This window comes from Canis lupus, chromosome 36 (assembly GCF_011100685.1).
Source record: "Canis lupus familiaris isolate Mischka breed German Shepherd chromosome 36, alternate assembly UU_Cfam_GSD_1.0, whole genome shotgun sequence".
NCBI lineage: Eukaryota > Metazoa > Chordata > Mammalia > Carnivora > Canidae > Canis > Canis lupus.
In genome coordinates, this window is record NC_049257.1 from 5579589 (window position 1) to 5603204 (window position 23616).

Below are 23616 nucleotides of genomic sequence, written 5' to 3' on the forward strand. Positions count from 1 at the left end.
AAAACAAAATATTACTGCTCATTGACAATGCAACTGGTCATTTAAGAGCTCTGATGGAGATGCCCCACGAGATAAATGTTGTTTTCGTATCTGCTAATTCAATATCCGTTCTGTAAACCATGAATCAAGGAGTAATTTTGATTATCTGGTCTTATTATATAAGAAATAAAATCTGCAAGGTTATCACTGCCAGATAGTAATTCCTCAGATGGATCTGGGCCAAGTAAATAGAAAACCTTCTAGATATGATTCACCATCCTAGATGCCATTAAGAACACTCATGATTGATGGGAAGAGGCCAAAATATCAACATTAATAGGAGTTTAGAAGAAGTGGATTCCAACCCTCATGAATGAACTCTGAAGGGTTCAAGATTTAAGAGAAAGAAAACTGAAGATGTGGTGGAAATAGCAGGAGAACTACAATTAGAAGTAGAGTCTTGAATATGTTACTAAATTGGTGCAATCTCATGATAAAACTTTAACGGATGAGGAGTTACTTCTTATGGCTGCACAAAGATAGTAATTTCTTGAAATGGAATGTTCTCCTGGTGAAGATGCTGTGAAGACTACTGAAATGACAACAAAAGACTTAGACTATTACATAAACTTAGATGATAAAGCACTGGTATGCTTTGATAGGACGGACTCCAGCTTTGAAAGCAGTTCTACTGAGGAATACCATGCAGCCATAAAAAATGATGAGATGATGCAATTTGAGACAACAGGGATAGATAAGAGTGTTATGCTAACTATAATAAGTCAGACTATGAAAGATAAATGCCATGTGATTTCACTCAGAAGTAGAATCTAAAAACAAGAATGAATGAATAAACAACAAAATCAGACTTACAAATACAGAACAAACTGATGGTTGCCATACAGGAGAGGATAGGGGGCTTAAGCAAATTGGGTGAGGGGGAGTGGGTGATACAGGTTTCTAATTGTGGAATGCATAAGTCATAGGAATAAAAGGCACAGCATAAGGAACATAGTGAATGATACTGTAATAGCATAATATATAAACCTGTCAAACACTAAGTTGTATACCTGAAAAGAATGTAATATTGTATGTCAACGTAGTCAAAAGTAATTTAAAAAAGATATGTACAGGGGATCCCTGGGTGGCTCAGCAGCTCAGCGCCTGCCTTTGGCCCAGGGTGTGATCCTGGAGTTCTGGGATGGAGCCTGCTTCTCCCTCTGCCTGTGTCTCTGCCTCTCTCTCTCTCTCTCTATCATGAATAAATAAATAAATAAATCTTTAAAAAAAAAAAGATATGTACATTATTTTTAGATATAATGGTATTATTGCACACTAAACAGACTACACTATAGTGTAAATATAACTTTATATACACTGAGAAACCAAAGAATTCATTTAGCTCACTTTATTGCAATATTCACTTTATTGCTGTGGTCTTGAACAGAACCCACAATTTCTCTGAGGTATGCCTATAGATTTAATATAATTAAAAATTTTATAGGATGCAGCCAGAGGAAAGCAGCTTAAATTTAGGTTTCTAAAGCAAAAAAATTCTTTAAAATGTGCTATTTCTTAATTGTAAAAAAGGGAAAAAAACATTGAAGGAAGCAAACTTCTAATGGTCTTGAATAGTTCATCTCTTCACAATGTGAACTTCATCACATTTACCTAAATTTCAAGAAGAAAATAAAAAAAAAAAAAGAAGAAGAAGAAGGAGGAGGAGGAGGAGGAGGAGGAGGAGGGGGAGGAGTTGTTGTTGTTGTTGAAGAAGAAGAGGGCCACCTGGCTGGCTCAGTGTATAGAGCACAACTCTTAACCTCAGAGTTGTGATTTCAAACCTTGCATTGGGCATTAGAGATCACTTGTGTAATTTTTTTAAATTATTTTATTTTATTTTATTTATTTTATGATAGGCACACAATGAGAGAGAGAGAGAGAGAGAGAGAGAGAGAGAGAGGCAGAGACACAGGCAGAGGGAGAAGCAGGCTCCATGCACCGGGAGCCCGACATGGGATTCGATCCCGGGTCTCCAGGATGGCGCCCTGGGCCAAAGGCAGGCGCCAAACCGCTGCGCCACCCAGGGATCCCCACTTGTGTAATTTTTTTAAATGCAAAGAAGTACTTTTTTAAAAGTTTCTAATAGACTTTTTAAAAGTTTACATTTTAAAACTTTATACTTTTTAATACTTAAAAAGTATTTCTTGACATGATAAATAAAAGACTGATTATACATAATAATGTTTTTAATGCCTTTTCAGATTTAAGATCTATATCTATTTTTCCAGGTTCACTTAAATTGTATGTGCGAAAACATATTGACCACAGGAGGCTTATATCACATAATATCACATCTCATTCCCTAGAAAATGTGTTATTTTAATACCTATTAATGAAAAATATCTGATAAACACCTAAAGGTATAACATCACAGAATGGATGGATAGTAGTCTAACTATTCACAAGAATGAAAACTCTTTTCCACGCTGTTAGAAAGATTCTTTCCTAATAGCTTTCTAGGCAAGAGAACAAGTCTGAAGCAAATGAGAGTTCAGTTTCAGGGTTTTTTTCTCCTACTCAACAGGCCTTACATTGCTTATTTTTAAAACAGGAGTTGTAAATGAAACACAACAACTACAGGTGAGGAGTTAGAATCCTCATTAATTTCAGTTGCTGGTTGTCTTGCCAATTTCCCTCGTCCACTTCTGTTTCTATGGTAACAAAGGTAGACTCAGGAAGCAGAAGCAAATATTTTAAGGTAAGTTATATAGGGATAGTCAAGTACTAAATGGTAAAATATGAAAAGGAGGAAGGGAATCACAATTTACATAATTTTAAAGATACTCAAAGGAAGGAGTCTGCCAGTCTAGTATCTTCTCCTTGATTGTTTTCATTAAAAAGTCTTCACATTTTCATTATAACCTCTAAAAATTTTTATTCCATTCCCACTATGGGTGGCCAAAACCCAAAACTAAACAAAACTCTAAAGTCACCAAGTGTCCAGATTTACCCTCCATCATAAAATGGATAGTACTAGAATTAAGGCTTTAAAATATGATAGCATATTCTGCGATCCTAAATGGGACTCCATTTTAGACTTTGATTTTTTTTGAAATAGTGGATTCTAATATGGCTTTTTATTTTCAAGCAAAGCAGCCACCTTTAAGAATGAAAATAAACCTCCTGTTAATACTGGTATGAACCTCTCATAAATACATTTCTTTTATACCAATGAAATACGTATGTGTCTGGACTACAAATTTATTCAGCAGAGTTTCTAATTATTCCTGGGGTCATCTTAAGTTTGGGAGTATCCAAAATCATGACTTTGTTAGATTTTTTGAACTGTTCAATTTTTTCCAAGTTGCTTTATGCTCAAAATTTTCTTCTTCCTCTCTTAAAGCATTTTGTCACTCCAAAAGAGTCTATGTTGCTGCCTCTGTCTTTGTCTCTCATTACTCTGGGGGAAGCAAGCTGCCATGTCAGAAGGAGCTCTATGGAAATGACCATGTGACAAAGAGCTGAGGCCTCCTACCAACAGCCAACAAGGAACTGTCAACAACAATGTGAGCTTGGCATTAGATCCTCCAGCCCCAGTTGAGCTTTGAGATAACTGCTATCCCAAGTGGAAGTTTGATAGCCACCTCAAGAGAGACCCTGAGTTAAAACCACCTAGGTCAATCCCAATTTACTGACTCACAGAAACAAAAATACAAAGATGAGTGGAAAAAGCAGGTTGGAAAATGATATACAGTATAAAGCTATATAAGGTTTTAAAACAAGCTAAATCATGTTGATAAACTTTAGTATTTTCCTAAATTAGATAATCAATAAGTTATGTTATTTATTTTTTTATTTCCTCCTACCCTAACTCGAAAAGTTCCTTGCCTAGAGCAAAATACTTAATAAGTAAATGACAAAGTAAAGAATTAAGATGTAATGCAGTTTGGCCGAAATTCATACCTAATGGGCTTGCTCTTAATGCTAAGAGAAACAAAAGTTTAAGCCCTTACCTCTATGTGACAACTAAAATAATAAAAAGAAAATTAATGTTCATTTATAAAATATGTGATATGCTAACCTATAAACATCAGAAAACAAAATCTACATTTTGACTACCATTATCCATAGTGAACATATAAACTTTGGCTAAATTTCTGCATCTTTATCTACAGACAATTTGGAATGTACCTCCGTTTAGTTCCATGCATCCAAATATTACTCCTCTTATAAGAAAGTTCCTGAGGGGCACCTCACTAGCTCAGTTTAGCATCCAACTCTTGATTTCAGCTTGGTTGGTGATCTCGGGGTCATGAGATCCAGCCCCAAGTTGGGCTCCATGCTCAGCAAGAGTTTGCTTCTCTCCCTCCTCCTTTCTGTACCTCTGCCCCTCCCCCCTCATGATCTCTCTCTAAAAATAAATAAATCTTAAAAAAATAAAATGAAAAATAAATAAATAAAAGTCCTAGCTGACACGTAAAGGCTAAAACGTTTGGGGTACCTGGGTGGCTCAGTGGTTAAGCATCTACAGAGCATAACAGAGTCCTTGCTTAGCAGGGAGTCTGCTTCTCCCTCTTCCTCTCTCTCTACTCCTCCCCCTGCTTGTGTGTGCTCTCTCTCTCTCTCTCAAAAAGATAAAATCTTTAAAATAAATGAATAAAAGTTTAAAATTTTATTTTGTGGGGGTACCTAGGTTGCTCAGTCATTTAAGCATATGCCTTCAGCTCAGATCATGATCCTGGAGTCTCAGGATCAAGCCCCATATCAGGCTCTCTGCTCAATGGGGAGTTGGCTTCTCCCTCTGTCCCTCACTCTACTCATGTTCTCTCTCTCTCTCTCTTGCTCTCAAATAAATAAATAAAATCTTTTTTTTTTAAGTTTATTTTGTAGCCATAGTAATTGTACAATAGTGCATAGGCTTTACTAAGGCATGCAAAAGCAAATTCAAGGAGGCTGGTTAACATTCTTGCTTGCTCCTATGAAAATAATCAGCCACACCTCCTAGTAAGAACAGCCTTTTGGGGGAAATCAAGAAAAATCCTTAAAATTATGATCATATTCCTCAAAAAATCTTACCAAAGCCATTCCTTCTAAATAATTCAAATACAAATATAATTAATTCCCCAGTAAACAGAAACATATGATTATCTGTAACAATTAAGAATATACAAATTAGGGGCACCTAGGTGCCTCAGTCGTTAAGCATCTGCCTTTGGCTCAGGTCATAACCCTGGAGTCTTGGGATCAAGCTCCAAGTTGGGATCCCTGCTCAGGGGGAGCCTGCTTCTCCCTCTGCCCTTCCCCTGGCTTTCTAACTCATAAATAAAATGGTTTAAAAAATTATGTATACATATTTAAATAAAATTATTCCCATTAAGAATAAAAAAATTCTCAAAGTCCAAAGGTGTGTAAGAAAGTATAACGTCTCTTGAGGATAATTTCATGAATATGTGAAAAGAGTTTTAAAATCTCAATAATACAGCATTCATTCACATAATCCCTCCCAAAAATCCACCCAAAAGGACCAAAATAAGTATGAGGAATGTCATCATCAAAGAAGTCAGGGAAAATACCAAAACTATAACAAGACTCTGAGTCTATACACATATGCCCCAATGGTATAAGGGGCTGACTTTAAGAAATAAGAATATTCTAAAATATCCCAACCCACAACCTGTAGAATTAAAGTTTAGGGGGGTCCCTGGGTGGCGCAGGGGTTTGGCGCCTGCCTTTGGCCCAGGGCGCCATCCTGGAGACCCGGGATTGAATCCCACATCGGGCTTCCGGTGCATGGAGCCTGCTTCTCCCTCTGCCTCTCTCTCTTTCTCTCTCTGTGACTATCATAAATAAATAAACATTTAAAAAAAATTAAAAAAAAAATAAAGTTTAGGAACAGGGAAGGCTTATAAGAGAAGTGGGAGTCACAGAGCTTGGCACTCACATTCACACTGCCAAAAGACATCAAGAGCTACCTTTTGGCCTCATTGTTTTAATTTTCCTCAACCTGTCATTAGGATTGAAAAGGAGTCAGCTTTATAAGTGATGATCAAATCTGATTAAGCAGTCACAAGTACCGACTCACCATACTCATATTCCACAGTATCAGAGAGTAGCCATTCTGCCCCTGATTGTATCTTCCCATCCACAGGTATTCCAGGCTCTCCTAGAAGCACAGGAACTGCTAAAATCAATCATGTTGACCCTCAAACATAGGATTACAGGTATACCTACAACACAGATCTCTTGAGATTCAGCAAAAAAAGTTCTAGGAGAAAACATATCAAACTGTATTTCCTGTTGCCCAGTTCATCTTGTTGCTTATCCCAAATATTAAAAACCATCATCTAAACCTCTGTCTAGCACTAATTCTAAAATGAAAAACAAACTTAAAAAACACCAAGGTAGAGAAAGCCATCAAGAATTACCAAGTTGCCCATGCATTTAATTTTTAACTGGCTTTTAAAAAGTCTTAATAGAAATAGATTAATACTTGCCTAACGTGATTTTCAAAAACCCATCTAACAAACCAAAAGCAAGTATCACAGACAATGATGAAGTATTTGAAGCATTTTCAAAATCAGAAAAAAAATTAAGGCATGCTCAATGTTAATACTAGTCAACTTTATTCTTTACACAGAATAAAGTTATAAATATTAGAAATATGGCAGCAAAATTATCTTCATTTGCATAATATATGATATATATATATATATATATATGAAAAGTCCTATAGAATCAATTGAAAAAATATTAGAAAAAACCAAGAAAGTTGAGTAATTCAATCAATGGCCAGTAGGAATTACTCCACAGTGTTTTGGGGAAAACTGAACAGTCTGTGGGGAAAAAAAAAAAATAAAGCTGGGTATTCACACTTCATCTCTTTCACTTAAATAGATTCCATATATGGTAAGTGAAAGCAAAACAAACTGTAGAGCCATACACAAAAAGAATGCAACATTGGTCTTCTGAGTATTTAAGTCTTCCTATATTGAAAATAACAATATGGGGGGAGGGAACTCCACAATAAGTATAAGAAAAAAAGAAGAAGGAAGGGAAAAAGAGAAAAGAAAAAAAAAATGATAACTCAGGAGTAAGTTCTGGAGCTTGCTCATAGAAGTTCACAAGAGTCAACTGTTAAAATTCTGGGGAATTTTGCAACCCAGTTGTTAAACACAGTCATTATTAAAAATTAAATTATATAGGGGCTACTGGGTGGCTCAGTCAGTTAAGCATCTGACTTTTGGTTTCGGCTCAGGCCATGGTCTCAGTCATGAAACTGAGCCCGTCAGGCTCTGTGCTCAGCAGGGAGTCTGCTTGGGATTCTCTCTCTCCCTCTTGGCCCCTCTCCTGCTCACATTCACTCTTTCTCTTTAAAATAAAAACATAAAAAAATAAAATAAATAAAATAAAATAAAATAAAAACATAGAAAAAATAAATAAAAAATAAAAACATAGGAAAAAAATAAAATAAAATAAAATAAAATAAAATAAAATAAAACAAAACAAAATAAAAACATAGGGATGCCTGCGTGGCTCAGGGGTCGAGTAGTTGAGTGTCTGCCTTTGACTCAGGGAGTGATCCCGGGGTCCTGGGATTGATTCCCACATCGGGCTCCCATCATGGAGCCTGCTTCTCCCTCTGCTTGTGCCTCTACCTCTCTATGTCTCTCATTAATAAATAAATAAATCATTAAAAATAGATAAATAAAATACAGAACTCTTAAAAAATTAAATTATATAAACTTACAAATTAATAAGTTATTAAAAATAAGGTAATAAATACTCAAAACTTATCACTTCTAATTATTTTACCACATTTTATTATTCTCTATGCTGTGGAGGTTATTTACATCTATTGTATCAGCTTGGTACAGATATTGTATAATAATTCTGTGTCTGCACATCCCAACTCTGCTCAGTGGTATTAATTGTTAGAATGAAATAGGCCATGTCAGGAGTATTTACACCAGGAAAAAGAACACACATTACAAATCACACTCCCCCCACCAGACACACAAACTAGTTGTTAATATTTACCAGGATGACACTGTATAAATGTAAACCATTCATTATGCTTTGACCCAGCGATTCAATCTCCAGGAATGTTTCCTAATGAAATGAATTACAATATGCACAAAGACTTAGTGACATTTGATGTTAAATTATTTCATTATATATTGAAATATACATTAATCAAAAAGTTTAAATGCCTCAAACATGGGTAGTTGAATAAACTAATATATACTGTTTAAAATATTCAATGACATGAGAAAATGCTCCTGATATAATCAGATAAAATAAGAAATTAAAACTTTGTTTTATGAAAAAACAGCAAAGAGGCATTTCTAATTCAAGAATTTATTTTTATTTTTTGTTTTTTTTTTAAGATTTTATTTATTTATTTGACAGAGAGAGCACAAGCAGGGGTAGCAGGAGAGGGAGAAGAAGGTTCCCTGTTGAGCAGGGAGCACAATGTGGGGCTCAATTCCTGGACCCTGGGATCATGATCTGAGTTGAAGACAGATGCTTAACCGACTGAGACACCCAGATACCACCAATAATTTTTTTTTAAGATTTATTTATTTGAGAGGAAGAATGTGTATGTGTTGAAGGAGGAGCAGAAAGAGGAGGAGAGAACCTCAAGCAGACACCTCAATGAGCATGGAGCCTGACAGGGGCTCAATCTCATGACGGTGGGCAGCCTGGGTGGCTCAGCAGTTTAGCACTGCCTTCAGCCCAGGGCATGATCCTGGAGTCCCGGGATGGAGTCCCATGTCAGGCTCCCTGCATGGAGCCTGCTTCTCCCTCTGCCTGTGCCTCTGCCCTTGCCTGTCTTTCTCTCTGTGTCTCTCATGAATAAATAAATAAAATCTTAAAAAAAAAAAAAAATCTCATGACGGTGAGATCATGACTTGAGCCAAAATCAAAAGTCAGATGCCTAACCAACTGATCCACCCAGGCACCCCTGTAGTTGAAGAATTTCTGATATTTGGAACTTGAACTCTGAAATTTCTTTCCACCAAAGCTCCAAACTCATTGCTAAACACACCCACATCTTCTCATTCTCATTCATTAATTACAGAGGTACCCCTCCTTGTAGATAATGTCAGTCTAACATGGGTTTGGAACCCACGTCTTCCCTCTTCTCAAAGTATTTCTGAACTCTATCCCTAGACCTCTATTTTCGTTCTCATCATTAAGAAAGTCATCTTCAAGCCCACATTTCCTTCCTAGAAACTTGCTGATTTCATTTCCCTTAAAAAATAACAACTATCCAAACTCCACAGTCCTATTTCTTTAGCTTTAGTCCAAAACACTCCACTAAAAGTATTATTGCCAAGGTCACCAATGTCCTTTTTTGCTTAATAGGATTTTTTTAATTTGTTTTTACTTGGTATCAAAAAACCATTTCACTCTATGCTAGTGCCCCTCATTTTCTTCTTAGAGGAGAGGTTTATGGAACTAACTTGCTGGGTTTTTTTTCATTTATGAAGATTTTCATTTCATTAAATAAACTTCAGTATAAAATAAAAATGGAAGTAAAAGAACTTTGGACATTTGAGACTTTTACTATTTTCTGTATTTTTCAAAACTTCTGAGAAATTTTTTAGTCAAAAATACACTTTTAAAAGTCTTGTACATCTGAAACTGACAATGTATGCCATTTGTACCTCAATTTTTTAAATGCTAGAAAATAAACAAAATGAATATAAAGGAAAAAAATCAAAGGACAATGAATATGATTAAGAAGGAAAACTGGCAAGTTACGGAGTTGCTTCCACAATTTGCTTTTGTCATAAACAAATATGGCACAAATATAACTTGAACCTTTAAAAAATAAACTCTCATTAAGTTATATTTTAATAGTCATAATTCAGACATCTAGTAAGTATAATAGAATTATTGACCAGGAAGATGACCCAAACTTATCAAGGAAAATTTATTTTTAATATGCTCAGTATTATCTAATAAAATTAATATTTTTATAAAGAATTCTATTACAAGAGGTAGAACCAAATCAAAAAGTTGACCTTTAGTTATCTAGTTCAACATTCCTCGTAATAGAGATTTTTTAGAGTATACAGCATTTTTTTAGTGGTACAGATACTGTTAATAGGAGGTTGGGCCTTAAGATGGGCATTAAAGGGTAGTTCTACTAGCAAAAAGGAATGGGAAATGGAGTGTCTGGCTGGCTCTTTTGGCAAGAGCACACAGCTCTTGGTCTTAGGGTCAGGAGTTTGGGCACCACTTGGGGCAGAAAACGTACTTTAAAAAAAAAAAAAAAGTGTCTACAGCCATACCACCCTGAATGAGCCCAATCTCTGATCTCAGAAGCTAAGAAGGGTAGGGCTTGGTTAGTACTTGGATGGGAGACCGCCTGGGAATACTGGGTGCTGTAGGCTTGGAATGCCTGGGTGGCTCAGCAGTTTAGCGCCTGCCTTCGGCCCAGGGCATGATCCTGGGGTCCTGGGGTCCCGGGATCGAGTCCCAGGTCGGGCTCCCTGCATGGAGCCTGCTTCTCCCTCTGCCTGTGTCTCTGCGCCTCTCTCTCTCTCTCTCTCTCTCTCTCCCCGTCTCTCATGAATAAATAGATTCTATATTAAAAAAAAAAAGAAAAAAAGGAATGGTTAGAATTATATGTCAAAAAACAAAATAAATATATGAAATGTGTCTATGAAAACTCTGGGAAAAAAAAAAAGAAAACTCTGGGGAGGAGGATATTTATTTATTTATTTATTTGAGAGAGAGGGTGGGTGTGCAATCACAGTACAAAAGCGCACAAGGAGGGTGTTAGGGGTGGCGGGAGAAAGAGAGAATCCCAAGCAGACTCCATGCCGAACACAGAGCCTGAAGCAAGGCTTGATCCCAAGACCCCAAGATCACGACCTGAGCCAAAACCGAGAGTCAGGTACTCAACACACTGAGCCACACAGGTACCCTGGGAAAAGGACATTTTTTAAGCTTAAAAATGGAAAGAATGTTTTAGAAGATGAAGAAATGACATTTCACATTTCTGGAAATAAAAAACTACTAAAAAGCTAAAGAATTATAATAAATATAATAAAAGCATAATATCATTAATACTTAGAATTTATAAATAGCTTATAATCAACATACTAAAACCTCTGTGTAGCAACAGGCAATGTCAAAGACAAATCACAAAAGAGAAGCATATTTACTAAAAGATGTTCATTCTAATTAGTCACAGAAGCGCAGATTAAATAAGGTACAGTTTTTTTTTGTTTTACAATGGACTAGGCAAATGGCTAAAAATGATGAGTATGACCCAACCCAATGAAGGTGTAGTGAAATAGGTATGGTTATACACTACTAGTGAAATACTATAATCTCATATAATCCTTTCAAAGGCCAAGTTCACAATACATATATTAAGAGCCTTAAAGTATTCCCAGCCTTTAACCTAATAATTGCATTTTTAGGGATTTATCCTATGAAATAATATCAAACAGCAACAAATAAAAGTACTATGCATAAAAATGTGCACTGAAGCATATCTATAAAGGTCGGAAGTAAGGAATCAATCTATCTGTATGCACAACCATGTGCTCCACTATTAGCATTCCAGTGTAGCACAAGGGAAGAATCAGATAATCCTGTGAGGAGGTACAGGGTTGGGAAAATTTTTTAAAAATAACTCTTAAGAAGTCTTAGAAAATAAGCAGATTTTACCAAGCAGAAAGAGAGGGAATAAAAATTGTATACAGGGAACATCATGTGCAAAAGCATGGATTCATGAAAGTCTATCCTCAGGGATCCATAAAAAGTATGGTATGTTTATGTTTAGAACATGCTTCCTCCTATCTCCCACTGGTTTTCAGAAAGTGATGTTTAGCAATGGTTTAAACATATGCAGGGCAATAAATACAAAAAAAAAAGGAAAATATCAAGCTAACTGTATGTGAGTACTCATCTTCATACATCTTTGTTATACCGGGAGTGAAGTAAAAGGGTTTTTAAAAAAGTTTAAGCTAAACTCATCATGAGACTGTTATGATGTATTAGAAACAGTATCGAACACTGGCAAGTCGTAAGCCACAGTCAATCTCTCTTGTTTGTTGGGAGAGAGACACAGCACAAGCAAGGGGAGGGGCAGAGGGTCAAGCTGACTCCCCACTGAGAGGGGAGCCCAATGCAGGGCTCAATCCCAGTACCCTGAGATCTGCCCTGGTCCAAAATCAGATGTTTAACTGAATGAGCTACCTAGCGTCCCCCATCCCCCAGTCTTTCTTCCTCTTGCTTTCAGTATCTGGAAAGGAGGAAATAAATGTTCAGCTACATCAAATTATTGTTATATTCGTAAGAAATAGATTTGCATGCAAGGTAATATAATCTTCAACCTCCCCACACTACTCAACTCTATTCCTTTAAAGTATTATGTAGCTCATGTATAACCTTCTACCCATTCTATTGTTATTAGTCTAATCATTACCACCTATCACTGGAATTTCTTCAGAAGTCACAGGTCTTTCTTTTAATAGTCCCTGCTTTCTACACATTTAACAGATTTCTTCCAAATCTATCTTTCTAAATTTTTAATCACATCACATCTCTGCTTAAAAATCTATTAGCTAACCTAAACTCCCCTTTGTAACTTTATCTCCCATTACAAACATTTAGTTAGGTAAGTTTCCTACATCATCCTCTCCTTTGTTCAGGTTGCTGTTCTAAAATATCTATTTCAATCAATCAATCAATCAATAAATAAAATTAAATTAAATTAAAAAAAAAACCTACTACTTCCTTCAAAAATCAACTGAAGTTTCACCATCTCCATGAACACTTTTAATTCCAAACCAATTTCTTCTCTTTACATTCTGGGGTATCAATAGCAATACTTAAGCATATGAACTATCCTGGACCATGCTACCTTCATATAACAGCAAACACTCATTTTTTTTTTTTTTTTTTTAAAGTAGACCCTATGGCACCTGGGTGGTTCAGTCAAGTAAGAGCCTCAGTCAGCATCTGCCTTCAGCTTAGGTTGTGATCCTAAGCACCTGGGATGGAGCCTCCCCTTACCCCCTACTGTTGCATCAGACTCTCAGCTCAATGGGGAGCTGGCTTCTCCCTCTCTGTCTGCCCCTCCCACCAACTTGTGTTCTCTCTCTCTCTCTCTCAAATAAATAAGTAAAATCTTTAAAAAATAATAAAATAAAATAAAATAAAGTAGGCTCCAAGCCTACTCACATTCTTGAACTCATGACACTGAGATCAAGACCTGAGCTGAAATCAGGAGTTGAATACCTGGGTGGCTCACTGGCTGAGTGTCTGCCTTCAGCTCAGGACCTGGTCACTTAGGGCCTGATTCTGGGATCGAGTTCCCCATCAGGCTCCCCATGGGTAGCCTGCTTCTCCCTCTACCTATGTCTCTACCTCTCTGTGTCTCTCATGAATAAATAAACAAAATATTAAAAAAAAAAAAAAAAAGGTTAGATGCTTAACCAACTGAGCCACTCATGTACTCCCAGTAGAGGTTCATCTAATTGGGGGGTGAGGGGAATGTGGGTAGGTTCTAGTCAGTAGGTTATATCAAAATATAGTAAATATTATCTTTGACATGAACCATACTGAGACAGATAAATGGTCTCTCAACAAGTCCAACACAGACAGTTTGACTGCCAGCACTAAAGTAGATGTCATTCACGTAATGGAGTTCCAGATACTCATAGCTGGCCTGCATTTAGGAACTATGATATACAAAAAAATATTTATATTAAGACATAAGAGCCACACCATGAGAGCTACCCAGGAACAGAGAGTATCTGACTGCTGTATCCTGCCTATAAATAACTTCACTGAATGAATGGTGGTTACTGAAATTGTTTTTCCTTTCCCAGTTCCAATTTTTCCAACGTAAATAATTGAATTTCAGTGGGCTAAAATCACAAAAGATGAAACAGCACTTTATGTACATCCTTTCTCCCTAAGTAAATTATGCCTCCTTGAGGATATTATGGGCTATGCATTTCATTTCTGAGCACTTTAAATTGTTTCTAGTTACTAAGAAATAGATGTCAGCCCGATTCTGGTTCTCAATTCAGTGACCAATTTACTTAACTAGTCACTACTGCCTAATATGTGACTATGAGCACATCACAATAGTAAGAAATATGAAAAAATAAGTGATTTTTACTCGTTTCCATGGGTAACTACAGGATTACTTTCAGGTCTCTTGTGAAGTCCTGACATTAACAAATACAGAAAGCAGCATGCATTTTTACCCAGGTAGATGTAATTAATTTAGTTGGTACCTCTGGACTTAAGCTGAAACATATAAAATGCTACCTACTAAGAATAAAATATTTGCAATAAACTGCAAAAAAATTTGACCTATTTCACAAAAAGTGTCTCGCAATAAAGTGAGAAAGGTCAAATTCAAGATACTATGTCAACAGAATACTCCATGAAAAGCAACAACCCAAAAACCCCAAATACTGGAAAGTTCCTATTCTGTCTAGGACCCTGGCATACCTTATGCCTACCGTCCCATTTCACACATGGTACAAAAGCACTTACAAATTCTTTAAACCAATTCTTGTTTGAATTCTGACAGTACACCTATGAATAGTCTTTCTGGAAAGGGAAGGGAAAGAAAGCTTTCACCTAACTGGCCAAAGTATTGCATGTTCTCTTCCTGGACCGGCTGTTTACACAGCCCTTCCCTAACCCTTCAAATTCCTACTTCAAATCCCCAAGGTATGATTATAGATAAGAATTATTTTCTCAATAAGCTGCTGAAAATATTAATGACAATGCATAAGAAGTTAATGCTAAGGTACTTAGGCCACAATGGAGAAAATCTTGAGACTTTACTGAGGACTAAATTGTGTCACAGTGCTCCATTTCTCTTAACTTCATTTAAAAGCCTTCTTTAAAACTGCCTCCTCTTTTTGATGTTGTTACTATCCACCCCCTAAAGACACACTTCCTTTTGCTCTACAGTAACCCCTCTTTTAAAGAGATTTGACCCACAACTCTACCTGTTACTGTTACCTGGCCATACCCTATTTCTTCCAGTATGCTACACTAACCCATAAAAGAAGAAACACATCATCCTGTGACTTATAGGCTGCTCCCCAATATTCTTCAGATGCTCAAAATGGGCTTTGCTCTTTCATATGTTGCCACAATAGTTCATGTCAACAGTAATCCTTTCCCCAAGGAAGTCCAAAAGTATGTTTCAATAACCATGTCATCATGGAAACTAGAAAAAGTATGGATCCTCTCTAAACTCAGACACTGGATAGCCCTCTATTTCTACTCATTTCCACCTTTAATTTATCTCAAAACACATCATCATACCACATCATCATACAAGAAATAATTGTGTGGGGGATCCCTGGATGGCTCAGCAGTTGAGCGCCTGCCTTCAGCTCAGGGCATGACCCTGCAGCCCCAGAACTGAGTCCCACATTGGGCTCTTTGTGTGGAGCCTGCTTCTCCTTCTGCCTGTGTCTCTGCCTCTCTCTCTCTCTCTCTCTCCTCTGTCACTTATGAATAAATAAATAAAAAATTTTTTTTTAAAAAAAGAAAGAATTATGTGGACGTCTTAAAGGTTTTCTTCTAGCACATCTCTTGCAAGTAAATGGTCATCACAACATTGTAAATAAGGAAAATGAAATGAATTTCATTATCTCAGTGGAGTAATAATGAAGTTAGGAAAAGTCTAACTCCTGAAAATGAAGACCTTATACATTTGTGTATGACTTTTTTTTTTTTAATCTTTCCTTTTCATACTTTTATTAAGTAGGCTCCACGCCCAGCATAGGGCTTGTTCTCATGAGCCCGAGATCAAGACCTGAACTGAGATCAAGAGTCAGATGCTTAGGGATCCCTGGGTGGTGCAGTGGTTTAGCGCCTGCCTTTGGCCCAGGGTGCGATTCTGGAGTCCCGGGATTGAGTCCCACGTCGGGCTCCCTGCATGGAGCCTGCTTCTCCCTCTGCCTCTCTCTCTCTCTCTCTCTCTCTGTGGCTATCATGAATAAATAAATAAATAAAAACAATAATAAACAAAAAAAAAGAGTCAGATGCTTAGCTGACTGAGCCACCCACGTGCCTCATATTATTTTATTTTATTTAAAATAAAATCGAGCCCTATGTGAGACTGGATCCCGTGGCTGCAGGATCAGGACCTGGGCTGAAGGCGGTGCTAAACCGCTGAGCTCCCCGGGCTGCCCCACCCCCATATATTTTAAATGGTATTTCTATTATTAGTGAAATTCAGTACTAATGTAATTATAAATAGCGGCTATACATTTTCTTTTTGTCTTTATGGATATTTCTATTATTGGCAGTTTAGCCAGTCTATCCTCTTTATTCATCCAAAGTAACTAAAAGAAGTAAAAGTGTTAATTGGGTCAGTCATCAAATTCCCTTTGAAAGCTAGTTCTTCACCAATAAACTGAGAAAAGGGAAACACAGGTGTCCTCTTGCTCAATGTTCTTAGTAGGTATGACCATGCATTATGTTTCAAAACAGAAACAAAAACAAAAAACATTTACAAAGCATTGGAAAAGAATGAAGGAGAAAGGAACGCAGTATTTCAATAACTCTGATCAGTAAGGGCAGTTCTGTCAATTTTAAACTGGCCTCCACAAACAACAAGGCTATCACTGAAACAGAGGATTTGAAACTGATTAACCTGCCTTCACCAGAAAAAGCCAAGCATTCTTGAAAGCAATGGAGGAAAGAAGGATCCCATAACATTTTCTTTCTCTTCTGAGAGGGAAAGTGTAGGTTGGGATAACCTCAAAAAGGCTACTCAACCACTCCAGATAACTAATAGAGCTCGCTTTATTTATTTATTTGTTCTATGAGGGGCTCATAATTCCCTTCTTTTATTGGATCCTTTCTTCCTGATCTCTAAATATTCCAGTTTACTCATTCCTGTTGATCTAATTTAATGCTACCCAAGCCAAAAGAGCCTTTTCTAATGATTCCAACCAGAAGTCACCTCGCCCCTATTCTGAGCTTTCACAAAGTTTCAACCATAGCTCTCCGAAAATGCTGAACACTGTATTCAGGACAAACTTGATGAATGAAAGTAGCTGTCCCACATTTCCCCCTATTATTGGTACTAAACAATACAAGTGTATCAAATACCAGTGAATCTCCTGTGTGTGTCATTGCTGAGTCAATGCATCTTTCAAGTAATGGCCACACTTCCTACTGTTTTGTTGGGTTAGTAATATTTTATTTATTTTTAAAGTTTTACTTAAGTAATATCTATACCCTATGTGGGGCTTGAGCTTATGAGCCCAAGATCAAGAGTCACATGCTCCTCCCGACTGAGCCAGCCAGCCACCACCCCCACAGTTTACTAATATTTTAGAAATTGAGTTCATTACCTCACCTTTCTTTTTATCTGAATAGAATTATCTGTTGTAATGAGAACCAAAAAAAGGTAGACAACTTCTCTCCTTCAGATCTATCAAGTGGAAGAGGAAGGGAAACAAAACTTATTTGAATTTTACTTCCCTTTATTTCCTCAGTTTATTCTGTGATGAGATTCTTTAGAGCAGGAAAATAACTGAAAGGACAACATTCAAAATGCAGAGAAAAAAAATCACACAATAGTTCACAAAATGATTAATGAAACCTCAAATAATAGCAAATTAACTGTGTAATAAAGTTATTATTATATGCAACTCAAAACTAAAACAGAACACATCGTCCTTTAATAACCTTTGAATTTATTATTTAGAAAAAAGTGCAGCCCACTTCAGCTAGATTAAATTTGGCCATATATTCTATTATATTACCAACACATCCAGCCATTTGTGAAGCCAAGAAAGAGTAAAATGCACTCTTAGGAGTGGTGCTCAACCTTGAAGTGCTGAAAGCTACTTCATCATCTAGCATGGGGACAAACACATACATGCACATGTGAACATAATACTGTGTTGTGTAGAAGGCTCAATATAATCACTATCCTTGTAAATCACTCATGTATCCGCTTATTTTAACATACACAAATCAAGGCAGAGCTCCCCGAGATTCCTACAAGGATATCTGAAATCACATTTAATGTTTCCCCTCCCACTCTTCTCACGGAAAGCTTGGGATATAGAGGTTTTCTCCTCTTTCATCAGCCACTGCTAGGCAGCACAACATGCAGGAAACTATTACAGGTGGACTAGTTTACACATATCATTTAAATACTGTAAAAGTATAGCTGTGCTTAATATTCCAGAAGGGACCCAAAAAGCAGAAGAAGAGAGTCCTCATTAGATTTCTACTAAAAAAATTAATGCAGCTTTCTGGTTTTAGGAGTAGCATTATCCTAATCAAATTATAATGTCTTGTTGCTCTTCTTTTCTATCTCATCTTACACCACCCATAAACTAAAGAGTACTGTCTTGTTTCTGTATATTACATGAAATTGTTTTATAACAATGACAATCACAGTCTACTCCTTCCTTGCGTTGTTACCTAAAACTATAGATAACTAGCAAAATATAATTAACAACATTTTTAAAACAAAGATAATTCAGTTACTTATCTATGGATAAAATTATAAAACATATTTCCCCAAAATCACAAACGCTGTGTAATCTAGGTTTGTTTGTTTTTGGCCAAGATGAGATATATGATGGGTAATGCATTATTGACCTTTTACACTTGGTTCTTTCAAAGCTGCTTCTTTTTATTCTGCATTTAGTTTAAATTAAATATTTAAAATTGAAGCTGTTCTATGTTGCAAACACAGCTAAAATGAAGAGCTTCTGTAGCAGCAGTGACCAGATTTTAAATGCAGGTAGATCAATAAAAAAAAAAAAAAAAAAAAAAAATCACCAAGCACAGGCTCCATGTGTGAGTGGAATGGTTTATAATAGCTTGCAAATGACTATGTGCTTGCTGTAACCAGCTGTTCTTAAATTATGAATATGCAACCAATTCATGTTAAAGCCAAATCCCAGCACTATTTCTACAGAGAAATCCCAGTAGTTTTGCTTGTTCTACATGTTAGCTCTGTTAAGGATACAAATAGCAGTAAGCTTCCGAACAAATAGGACCAAACTATTGGCATTTCATGCACTGGGTCCATTATCACAGTGGGGGATGTCAATCATTGGTACATTCCTATAACAGCTCAGGCAATATGACAATGATCTCGTAGGCGAAAAAAAAAAAAAAATCAAAATCTCTGCAGCATACTCAAAGTCCTTCTGACAACCTAATGCTTTCTTACTTCAGCCAATCAGAATGTCAGACCTGACCTACTAGAAGACTTGCATCAAGCTTGAAACATTTAAAAACATCAATCATAAAAACAAAGACAGGACATTGAATTATACAGTATTAACCTCCAGGGTTTGCATACAAAGACCTTAGATTTATTTATGTCCCAGTGAGTTAAGAGCTTCAGTACACCGTTCTTTACACCAAACTGACTGCCAATTTGATGAACCTCTCTGCCCTCAGCAGGAGTGCACCGTCTTTGATTAATGAGTGCATGCTTGTGGAAAAGTGTTAAGAGGAGAAAACAGAGGAAAAACACACAATTATGCCTACACATAGCTGAAGTACCAATGCAATAATCATCTTTAAACCAAATGCTTCATTTTCCTTAAATATAAATGCATACATCTGCACACACAAAATTAGTAAAGGTTCTTTATCTATTTATTACCTTCATTATTATTATCTCTAACACTTACTATTTTAATGAAAGGCATTCAAAAACCAAAATACAAATCAAATTTCATAAATTATAAAAACAACTATTTTAAAAGCATTAATTTAAAAAAAGATAGAAAACACCCTATATTATACAGTAAGTTTTTAAATAAGTGTGACAAAAATTTTATTTTCACCTCATACTCTTATAAAAGCCTATTCGTTCTAAAACCTCTGTTTAAACTATAATATCAAGACTATTAAATATTTTTCATCTCAAACTGTTCATTATGAACTGTCACAATTCACATAACATTCAAAATAGACTGGAAAGTCATGCAAATTCCTTTTGTTTTTCTGTCAGCAAAGATGTTGCCAAAACTTTATAATTCCATATGTAATGATAAATTAATCATACTTATCCCCATAACTGCAAAGTTAATAGGGCCAACAGAAAAACTTATAAAGTTTAAACTTTTTATGACTCTTCTGTTTAGAGTCACCCAATGTGGAACAATTCCTACTTAAATAACGGGATGCTGATCCACACTACAATTAAGACTATGTTACCTGTAAAAAAAGGGCTAAGCATTGAGATTCCCTTAAAATGAAAGTTTATATTTAATATACAATTTACCATAACTTAGCTTATATGAACATCTGCCTTGACACAAATGCTAAGAATAAGTATATTTCTTAAAAAAATTGAATCACAGGCTAAGGTAGCAGAATGATTTTCTTTTTAAGGAACTATATATGGCTATTATATAAAAAGAGTCGAGAAAGCATATTACTTGAAAGAAGTCTTAGAAATGTATGATCTATTTAAAAGGAAAACATCTTTATAAACTTATAATTTCAGGAAATCATAATTCGAGAATCACTCAGCAGTATATTAGAAGTGTTTACAATTTGTTTATATTGCATAAAAAGTTCTTTTAATGGTATTTAACTCAGCAAATCATATATTCTAATCACTAACTTCACATGTTAAGTTTTATTAAAGGCAAACTATTTTAAATGTCATAAATTTTATGCCTTTTGCAAAACTGTGTAAATGTTTATCGTACTTAAAGCTTTAAAAATGAAAAATGAGTAAATACTAGAACTAGAAGAGATCTCCTGACACAGTGATAAACTACATCACATATCCTTACACTTCTTATCCTAAAGGTTTTTTTATACATTAAAAAAAAAAACAAACTATGTTTTCTGTGTTAGGAAAGAGGAAGAATAAAGAATGATCATTCTATGTCCCCTCCCACCATATAAATAAATAAATAGAAAACACTTAGGTAAAAAAAAAAAGAAAACACTTAGGTATCAATGGGACGATTTGAGACCACTTAGTACCAGTTGTGAAAGGTGTATCATAAAAAGTTACTAGTACAATAATATAATTTCAATTTTTAAAATCATTAAATGAGCACTATTAAATTACTTAATATCTTCATCCTCTTATAAAGAAAATTAAACATAAAACTGCCCATTTCCTCACTACTTCTTTTCTCCTCTGATCACTTTCCGTAACAAAATGTTAAATATTTAATCAAACAAGTCAACATTTATTAAATAGAGCACAACTTTTTAAAACCTTATGGTATGAAACACTTAATTTTATATAATCAAAAACTTCTTAGAATACCTAACTAGGTAATTTAATTAATCCCTCAGGATATCAAGTATATTAAAAACCATTAAGATGATATAATTTCAACTAGGGGTCAAAATCACACATTATTTTGTTTGTGTTGAATCACTTGTTTTGGTAGTCCTAGCTAAGACTAGGTCAGAAACTCAGAAACTACAATTTAAAATCTTTTCCTTTCAGAAATCTTTAAACCTAAAAGTAATCAAGTTTAACACATTGTTTCACTAATTCAAGGAGATAAGACGGAAAACAGGAACTTTCATGCAACTGTTATATCCTACATCTTGTATAGTAACACAAAAGTAGCAACAAAGACATTAACAATTGCAGTTCAAGCTGGGAGTGACTGTTCTGTTTCAATTCAATGACACCACTAATGGCTTCTTAGCAGCTCCATGAAATCAACCAGCTGTCAAGTTGATGCATCAGAAGGAACAGTTATGCACTCCCATAAGAAAAAGCAACACATCAGGATGTTTGGCAAAACATCTGCTCCTTTACACTGCAGTTCTATAATAAACATGCAAACAAAGAAATGAGAGAAAGGGCAACAGAATTAAAATTCCAAGGTTTCCATTACAGTCTTAAACGCATTTTAAATAAATGACATAAAAATAAAAACAAATTTCTGAATACTTTGTTATTTTAAATCTCGAAAAATGCTAACTATAATTACTCAGTTCCTTCTAGAAAGGCAAAAACTACATAAAAATCTTTACATTTAAAAATTGAGAGCAAACTACATTCACCAAAAAAAAATATTATCATAATGTACAAAACTCAAAAAATAACAAAATAGATTCTTCCTTCATTTAGTAAGTACCTAGTGAATTATGTCAAGAGTATTCTAATAAATGTGTTTCCAAGACTGAATACGCTAAAAGTATTTTAAGTAGTGTCTGAAAGAATAAATGCTACTACAGTTCAGCGATAGTTTAACATATAAGAACAGTAAAGATACTCTTCTCTGGCTTTTAAAGCCATGTACCTACTCTTACTTCTCTCCAAACCATTATATGAATACAGCGATATTAAGCCCTGATAAATAACTTTCTTTTTACAGCATACAATTTGATCACCTCCCCTAAGAGACTCTTAATTGTTACCATAGGTTTAAAATAATTTTATATCCAGCCACGCATTTCAAACATTTGTAAAATTTGACTCTTTTCTATCTGAAACTCACAAATGACTCCCTGTTGGCTAAATTATTGATTATGCAGCATAGTGACAATATGTACAGTGTTTACAATAGGTGTGAGACATCAAATGTACTTAACTACCATTTTCTTAAACTGCTTATCCTCTGTTGCTTGCCATTTATAATCTGCCAAATCTTTTAGTCCTTTGTTGCATGTATAATTTAAAACCATCTGCTCTATGTGCTTTTAACTAAACATTTTTCACCTACCTACTACAATTCACATAAATGGCAGACGTTCAATTCAGTCAAGCTTTCTATACAGCGTTTTACATAAAGCAAATTCCAAGATAAATAACGTAGCCAATAGTAACACCGAGGAAGACCGCTACAGAGATCAAAACATACTACTACATACAATGTAAATTTTTATGGGAGACAAATCTTTTCAATGTATTCAGCATTGCTTCTATTAGTTTTTTTTTTTTTTTCGTTAATTGTAGTCCGTGTTTTTTCCCCAACCCAGAAGACAAAGAGAATGCAAATTAAATACAGACAGTTTCATGTCCTTGTTTGAAGAGAAGTAAATACGCTGACTGAAAATGAGTACGGGAGACAGAATCCCACTTTCCCATCCAATTCAGTGCCTCTTATTCATATACCACTCGGTGTACCATTAAGTTTGGTCATGTGACCAACCGAACTTCTGCGAGGTGAAAAACTATTTTAGACAAGCAAATTAAAACAACACTCGTTTTTATTGTTTATTTTTTCCTAATGGCTGACAAGGAGCTTACAGCTTGAAGTCATAGAGTCTATTTTAAAATAAAGGTCTCCTCTTAAATACTAACTCCATTTTTGCCAATCTTTTAGTATCTGCTACTGAATCTTAAAAGTATCCAGTATCTCGGGGTATCTCGGTAGTTGCATCTTTCTAAAATGTCAGGAACTATGTAAAAAACACATATAGATTGTTTCACTACAAAAAGGGGATCTGGGGCAAAACAGTAACCGGGCTGGTCAGAGAAAAGCCCACAGCGGAGTGGGGCGACCGGGAATGGACCGCGCTCGCCGCTGATCGGAAACGGCAGCGGGAACCCGAGGACCGACCCGCGGGCCGACGGCGGGGAGCGCCGGGGCCGCCGCACAGTCCGCAGCGGCGTCCGCACCGGCGTCCGCAGCAGCGTCCGCACCGGCGTCCGCA

General features: G+C 35.8%; 1 protein-coding gene, 1 long non-coding RNA gene and 1 pseudogene across 2 annotated transcripts in view; 2 read left to right on the forward strand and 1 right to left on the reverse strand.

Moving 5' to 3' along the window:
- The window catches only part of BAZ2B (bromodomain adjacent to zinc finger domain 2B), a 293190-nt gene that overhangs the window by 268114 nt on the left and 1460 nt on the right, over positions 1-23616 (reverse strand). The window lies entirely within an intron of this gene.
- Positions 2698-6337, forward strand: LOC111094233. The gene is made up of 3 exons (XR_005384589.1): positions 2698-2737; positions 3383-3545; positions 6128-6337. It is a non-coding gene; the product is annotated as an uncharacterized LOC111094233 (long non-coding RNA).
- Positions 10267-10382, forward strand: LOC119867865 (annotated as a pseudogene).